The 7,523-nt window shown below is 45.1% G+C and overlaps 1 pseudogene across 1 annotated transcript in view; it reads right to left on the reverse strand.

The window, feature by feature from the left end:
- Nucleotides 1-7,454, reverse strand: part of LOC101574639 — a 15,789-nt pseudogene extending 8,335 nt beyond the window's left edge. Inside the window, exons 1-2 of the transcript XR_001117126.2 lie at nucleotides 7,180-7,454; nucleotides 236-393 (exon numbers count right to left, since the gene is read on the reverse strand). The product of XR_001117126.2 is annotated as a heat shock cognate 71 kDa protein-like (transcript). The remainder of the gene's footprint in view (nucleotides 1-235; nucleotides 394-7,179) is intronic.
- Between the last annotated feature and the right edge of the window lie 69 nt (nucleotides 7,455-7,523).

Raw genomic sequence — 7,523 nt, forward strand, 5'->3', positions numbered from 1 at the left:
TTCAGTCCTTCGCTCTGCGCTTCAATTTCCCAATGTTTCTAAATACTAAGTTGGAGCAAATTCTCTCCAAGATCCCTTCCAACAGTGACAGTCCACACATCGGAGGCTATTATAAAAACAAGCTGTCATTATTCTATTTTCTCTTCTTGTTCTGCTGGAGAATGAGAAAAAGAAAGGTAGGATTTGTCTGTGACAAGCTAGCAGAACTGGATCAAGCTCTGTGCTTCTGACTCACTGTGCGCAGGCTGTCCTGAGCACTGGACGCGGAGCTCGTCAAGAGCAGGCCTACAGCACCCGGTGAGCAAGCGCTCCGAAGCTGAAAGTGGTTTCATGAACTTCCTTCCAAATCTGGACGTTCCACTTAGCGTGGAAAATGCCAACTCAGTCTTCTCACTGTGGGAACAGATTCAAAAGGCAGAGAGACGTCGCACAGAGACAGGAGCGAAGCCCTCCAGCTTGCAGACGACACACGTGACGCGCAGGAGAGGACCACAACTTCACCGTGATCTGCTCACTGAGATTACAGCCCTGGTTCTCTGACTCAGGCTGGCAATCTCTTTCACAGAATCACATCATCTCCTTGGCAGGAGGAAAGATTATTGAACAAAGTAAGTCTCTGAACTTGAAATTTAGTACCTGAGTTTGAGCGGTGACTGCTCTGCCTTCTAATTCCCTGTCCTTCATCAAGCGCTGAAAGTAAAAACAAATGCACAAACTGTGTGAAACTGCCCAGTAGCCAAATCCAGCACTCGGTGAGTGTTCATGATAAATGGTTCGCAAGGCTGAACCCTGCAGGGAAATGGAGGAAGATCTGTGTGAAGTAATTCATGCAAACATATCTTATAAAATGTGAATGATTTAGGAGTAGAAAAAATTATTATGCTTTTTAGTAGTAAAACAATGACCTTTTTAGATAAGATTGAAATGGATGAGAGAAGTCATTGCTTTTCATTTTGTGGGTGATTTGCAGCAATGTGTATGCTCTTAAATTACAAATGTGTGCACCCCTGCCTCTGGACTGGGAGCCCCGACATGAGCATGCGTCCCGACTGGGAAACAAATCCATTCTGTGTGGGCCAGCAGGAAAGACACAGCACACAGCAAATGCACTAAAGCAAATCGCCTACGTGTCGGCCATCGCCCACTGAATGAACCCAGCTGAGCTGTTCCAGCTCCAGGAATAATTTAAGATGCCCTTGAAATGAAAAGAAACTCTGCTTAAACTACTGCTAAATATTTTATGGAAACCAAACTAAAATACATTGGTGCTACGGTGAAGTCTTATTTCCTTAAAGCTTCTAAAAAAAAAAAAAAATCTGTGAAAAGTATTTGTTAACCTCTCACAAGATGTTGAGGGAGGGTAGCAGAGAAAACTAACACTACGGATGCCTGAAGCAGTCTGCTACCCACCTGATACAGTGTCTTGTTTCATTTCTCCCTTAATCCTATTCTATCCACGTCCCTCCAAGGTTGCCTAATTTCCCTGGTTATCTGGCTTCAAATGCAAGTTCATCTTGCCTTACATATGATCAACCCAGTAGAAAACTCGCAGCCGCACACGTCCTGGAGGATACACCTTCTCACAAGTCGGGTCTAAAAGAAGAGCTCCAACTGCAGAACACTCCTTGGGAACATCAGAGTCAATTCTGGATAATTGGATTTTTTTTTTTTTTTGTCTTTCTCAACAAAAAAGAAAAAGATAACACCTTCTGTGTGAAAAACTTTAAAATTTCTCTTATAGATAGTATAGCTAAAATTTAAATCCAAATTTCCTCATTCCATATCCAAAGAAGACCCTGTCTCAAGAAAATATGAACCAAAGTTTAGGCACCTAAAAGATAACATAGTATTTTTGTATTAGTCTGGGCTGATAAAACAAAATGTTGTGGAATGCATAGCTTGTATACAACAGAAATGTATTTTTCACAGTTCTGAATACGAGGAGTCCATGATAAAAATTTTGTGAGTTCCATCATCTAAGAAGGGATTTGTGTGTGTGTGTGTGTGTGTGTGTGTGTGTGTGTGTGTATTTTAGTATAGGGTCTCACTACACAGATTGGACTCAGTGATTCTCCTGTTTGCAGCCTCCCAAGAGCTGGGATTATAGGCGCACGCCACCACGCCCAGTCTCAGTCACTCTCTCAGCATGCCCTGGGGGCAGAGCTGGCAAGGCACACCAGGGATTGAACCTGGTCCCTGCATCTGCCTAAGAAGGCGCTTTAATCCACTTTTTTTGTTTGTTTGTTTGTTTGTTTGTTTTTGCTACCAGGGATTGAACCCAGGACCTTGCACTTGCCAGGCAGGCACTGAAGCCACTGAGCTATCTCCCCAGTCCAGAAGGGCCATTCTCTGTTTCCCAAATGATGAAGCTTTGTCCCTGCAGTCTCCTGTAGGGGAAGGAGCAGGCCAGCTCTCTGGGATTTATGAACATACTGACTCCATTCATGACAATTCCTCCTTCATGATTTACTCACCCTTTGTTGCGGCTTTTATCCAAACATCCCCCAAAGGCTCACACATAGAGAAGTGAGGCTTTCGGAGGTAAAGAGATGGGTAAGTGGATCAGTGGATTAGTGCACTGAGGAGTGTGTGGCCAGATACCATGTTAGGACCCGGGTCTGGCCAGGAATGTGTAACTGGAGCATGACCAGAAGGATCCCTCTCCACCCTCACCCCTCTCACCTCTCTTCCTGGCTACCATAAAGTGAGCAGCTTTTCCTCCATCAGACCTTCTGTCATGCTACCCATCATGGTGTCAGCTGACTGTGGACTGAAACACTTCCCGGAATGAACCTCTCCTTGCTCGTGTTATAAGGGGTATTTGATTCTAATAATGAGGAAAGTAACAAAAACCCCACGTCCTAATGCTATCTCCTTGGGTGTTAGAATTTCAGCACGTGAATGCTGGTGGGGCACACATAGCACCTGTGAAAACAGAAACCCCCTTACTCACTGAGCAAATTCCCAGTGGACCAAATAACCCCAACAGCACCATCTCCAGGAGAGACCTCACAGAAGGTGGCGTCACGAGGAGGAAAGCAACAAACAAGGAAGTCACAGAAGGATTTTCTCTTTAATCTAGTAGTAACACTCTTGGAAGTGGGTAAAATGAGTAGGAGAAGGGCCAACCAGATGGCTCAGTGGACTAAGTGCCTGCTTAGGCAAGAGCAGGGACTGGAGTTCAATTCCTGACACCACATGCTGTGCCAGCCCACCCCTGGGCATAATAAGCCAGCCACCCAGATCAGGCATGATGGTTCATGCCTGTAATCCCCGTGCTGGGGAGGTGGAAACAGGAGGATCACTTTAAGTCCCAGCTGCATAGTGAGACCCATTACCAAAGAAAAAGAGAGAGAGAGAGAGAGAGAGAGAGAGAGAGAGAGAGAGAGAGAGAGAGAGAGGAAATTTCTAAGAAAAAAGCTAAATAACCAAAATGTTTATCACATTGCCATTTAAATAGACATACATGGAAGATAACCTATGAACTCAACTGTGGGGGAATTTTTAAATCAACTGTGATTCACCAGCCATATTTTAGCTTTCAAAGTGTATTTCCAAATATTAGGTAGATAGTTGATGCTAAAAGTTCAAAATATAATAAATTAAAAAAGAAAAAACTACCATACCATGCAAAAAGAACATCTGAGTATAAGCAAAATGTTAACATTAAAATGACAACTATTAATGTGTAAGGGTGACAAGATTATAGATTTTTTTTTTATTTCTAGGATATTTATTTTAACTCACTTTATGTGGAGCTCCGCATTGCTCCAGACCGACTTTCTTGCATCCAAAGAACAGAAGACAACAGCACATGTACATCTTGGGGTAATAGGGACTTTTTTATCCACCCCATGCAGATTCTTTCATTGATCTTTGTCATCCATTTCAGTGCTGCCTAAATTTGCAGACCTCCTTTCTTTCAAACTAATGTAGACAACCGAGGCTTGAGTTAAATTGGCACGAGCTCGGCAGCTGGGCATGCCAGCACTTGGGGGCTTGATTAATACCTAAGCTGGCAGGGGAAGCTGAGAGCTTGGAGGACAAGGCCTCTTCTGCTTTGAATGTCCACAGAAGGACAGAGACAACACTGGGCTCAGGACAAGTGCTCCGGAGTCTATGCTGCCCTCATTCTGGGATGCCCAATCAGAGGGAACTGAAGAACTCCTTTTGGCAGAACAAGCCTCACTCAGCCTCACCCAGATCCCAGGGCTATGGAACGACACTGCAGCTTCAAGAGGCAAACACACGCTGGGCAGAGTGAGATGCTAGGGCACCCAGGGCAGGAATAGCTTTCAGATATTTCAAAAATAGCACACTCAGCCATTTACTTGATGCTGTCAGTATGCCGAGCACTATGATTGGCATTTTGCATGTATCATTTATCCATTTATGCTAAAAATGTGTTAAACATTCTCCTACTGTATAGCAAATGCTGATACACGCTAAGCACAAGGAAAGCATCAGAGGACAGAAAAATTCTCTGATCAGGAGGAACTCACATCATTGTGGGACAAGACAAACAACAAATACAAATACAGCATTATATTCTAGGAGACAATGAGAAACGTTGAGGTGGGTTGGAGTAAACACGGTCCTGAGTAAGGGATGCTATTTTGGTTCCTTTTCTCTCATTGCTGGCTCAAAATACCTGACATCCAAAATGAAGGAAGGAATGATTTATTTAGCTCCCAGTTAGTGGAGCTTTCGGTCCATACTCAGCTGGCTACAAGGCAAAGCAGCAATGGCAGAGGGCAGCAGTGCATGACAGCACAAAACAGCAAGAGCAAAAGAGAGGAGCAGCAGTAGAGGACAAGCCTCTCTCCCTCCCTTACATTACACACAGGTCGCCCCCCAGGACAGGTGGAGCACTCACACCGTAATCCCAGCATTGGACCACGAGTCAATCAAAAACTCTAGAATTAAGGCCCGGGAGATAGTTCAGTAGAATAAGCACCTGCCTAGCAAGCACAGGGTCCTGAGTTCAATCCTTGATACTGAAAAACAAAGCCTCTGCCACAACTGAATAAGGCTTTAGGGGACATCTAGACACAAACCATAGCAGATGGGGACGCAGGAACTGTAAACAGGATGCCTGGGAGACAGTCTAGCTAAGTCTTGGAGGGGTAGGAAGTTGGTATTGCATGCCCCTGGGGCAGAGAGAGAAAATCCACAGCAAAGAACTAAAGGTTGGGATCTGTTTAACACCTTTGGGATAAAGTACCAAAGAGACAGTGGTCACATAAATAACAGAATCTGACTTTGCCAATCCTTGTGCAGGACCACTATAAACACTTTGGGTTTTATTCTCCAAAAAGAGGGAGCCTTTGGCGGCTTTGGTCAGAGCAGTGATAAGACCTGTGTTCACCTTGATGCACTCTAGTTAACGAGCTGAAAAGAAATACAATGAGCAAGAGTGGAACTAAGAAAACACGGCAGCGGGGCTTGCACCACCACCGTGGAGCAGCTGCGGAGCAACGGCTGGATCCTGTTTATTTGGAACGTGAAGGCAGTGGAAATCGCCGGTGGTTTGAGCATGAAAAGAGAAAGGAAGGAGTTAGGAAGGCTTGCGAATCTTCTTGCCGGAGAAGTTGGGACTGAGTCGCCGCCACCTGACGCAGGGAACACTGGGAACGGAGGGCAGTGACACTGCTCAGAGCGAGCCATGAAATCGGAAATGCTATCTGCATTTTAAGGCTGGAGAGACTGTTGTGGCTGCGTCTCTTGCTCAAAACCATACAAATGCTCGGTTGTCCAGCAGGTTTTAAGTCGTGGTCTGTCAGATCCCAAAGTGCACGAGATTCCGAAATTCAAGCCCTGCAAACACTGCCCTCTTCTGTTTTGTGAATGAACTACAGGCGCACCTAAGTTGCTGTTAGTAGCTGTCCAGCAAGAACCCGTGTGAGCATATGAATATTTCGTTAAGAGTAGCAGCGAGGGAAGAGGGGTTCCTCGGATCGATCATGATGTGAATCGGATACTCAAGAGACTTGACTCTTGTTTATCATCTTGGCAGTGAGCGCCGTGATGTCACTTCTAGCGTAGTTCTCAGGATTACGCAAGAGTTGCATTCGGCTGCGCGGACCTCGACACACTGCCACAGTCGCCGCATACCCGCTCCCATCAGGGTCTCACAGGGTGCTTTTTTTGAGATAACGACTCGCTCTATGACTTTAAGCTGGCCTTAAAAGGGAACTTTCTTAAAATACAAATTCCAGAAGGAAAATTAGCAAAGATTTTCTTTGTTTCTATAAAGTGTCTCTTCAGTCCGCTAATTGTTTCCTTCACTACACTGAACTTTTTTACTTTGTTGTAATCCTATTTTTCTATTTTTGCATTTCTTTCCTATACTTCAAGGTATAGTTTTTAAAAAAAACATTCTGTACACCAATGCCTTGATGTGTTACTTGTACGTTTTCTTCTAGCAGTGTCATGGTTTCAGGTCTTGTATTTAGGGCCTTGATCCAATTCGAGGCGATTTGGGGGCAGGCTCCGAGTTGGGGGTCAAGTTTCAGTCTTCCCCAGGGCATCTCAGGTTCTCCTAGCGCCATACAGTGAAGGAGTTGCCCCTTCTCTACCTGGTGTTTTTGGAGACATTGCAGGAATCAATTTGCATTAAGTGTGAGCACCTATTTTGGGAGCCTCGACTCGGACGTCAGCCTACATATCACTTCCACACGAGTACTATGCCATTTGGGTGCTAAATCTTTATATTATGTCTTGAAAATGGATTTCCGATGCCTCCAGCTCTGAGGTTTAACATCCAAAATACAGAAGAAATTCAACACTGTAACGAAGAACAATCTGATTAAAATAGACAAATTATCTAAGTAGATAGATCTCCAAAGAAGAAAAGCAAATGGTCAACAAACATTTGAAAAATGTTTAATTAGGGAAAAGTAAATGAAAACTATAATGATCTTATCACATTTCTTTGGAATGGCTATTATTTATCAAAAAAGTAATAAGTGCTGTTTATAACACTGGAACAAGGGAACTTTCATATACTGTTAGTGGAAATTATAAAGAACAGGACAGAAGTGCTTTACGAACTGAAACTATATCATATGATCAAATATGCCGTGACTACTTAAATGGTTTAAAAAATCGATCTTAGCAAAAGACACATTGGAATTAATCCTCCCCAAAATATTCTTGCTCACTTCAGCGTGAGCGCACCAGCTGCGGTGGACAAGGACGCTGACCGACTCCAGGAACGCTGTGGCACTGGCACGAGAGCTGAGGCTCAAGGGGCCATTCTGCTGCCCATGAGCTGCCCCCGTGGCGACACCCCCGAGCGCCGCGATCCCACGGTTGCCTCCCCCCGCTCCAGGCGCCATCCTCTGAGCTCTGTCCAGCTCAGCTCCCCACTGTCTGCAGCCTGCACACGCCTGCACACCTGGACCCCGCGGGCTGGAGCCTGGACGCTCCGACTGAGAGCCACAGTCAGCCATTGCCCCGTGAAGCCCACTTCCACAGATATTGCCACAGCAGAGGGGAGCTGGGTGGTGCAGGTCCCCCTC

This window comes from Octodon degus, unplaced genomic scaffold, assembly GCF_000260255.1.
Source record: "Octodon degus isolate 3935 unplaced genomic scaffold, OctDeg1.0 scaffold00049, whole genome shotgun sequence".
Lineage (NCBI taxonomy): Eukaryota > Metazoa > Chordata > Mammalia > Rodentia > Octodontidae > Octodon > Octodon degus.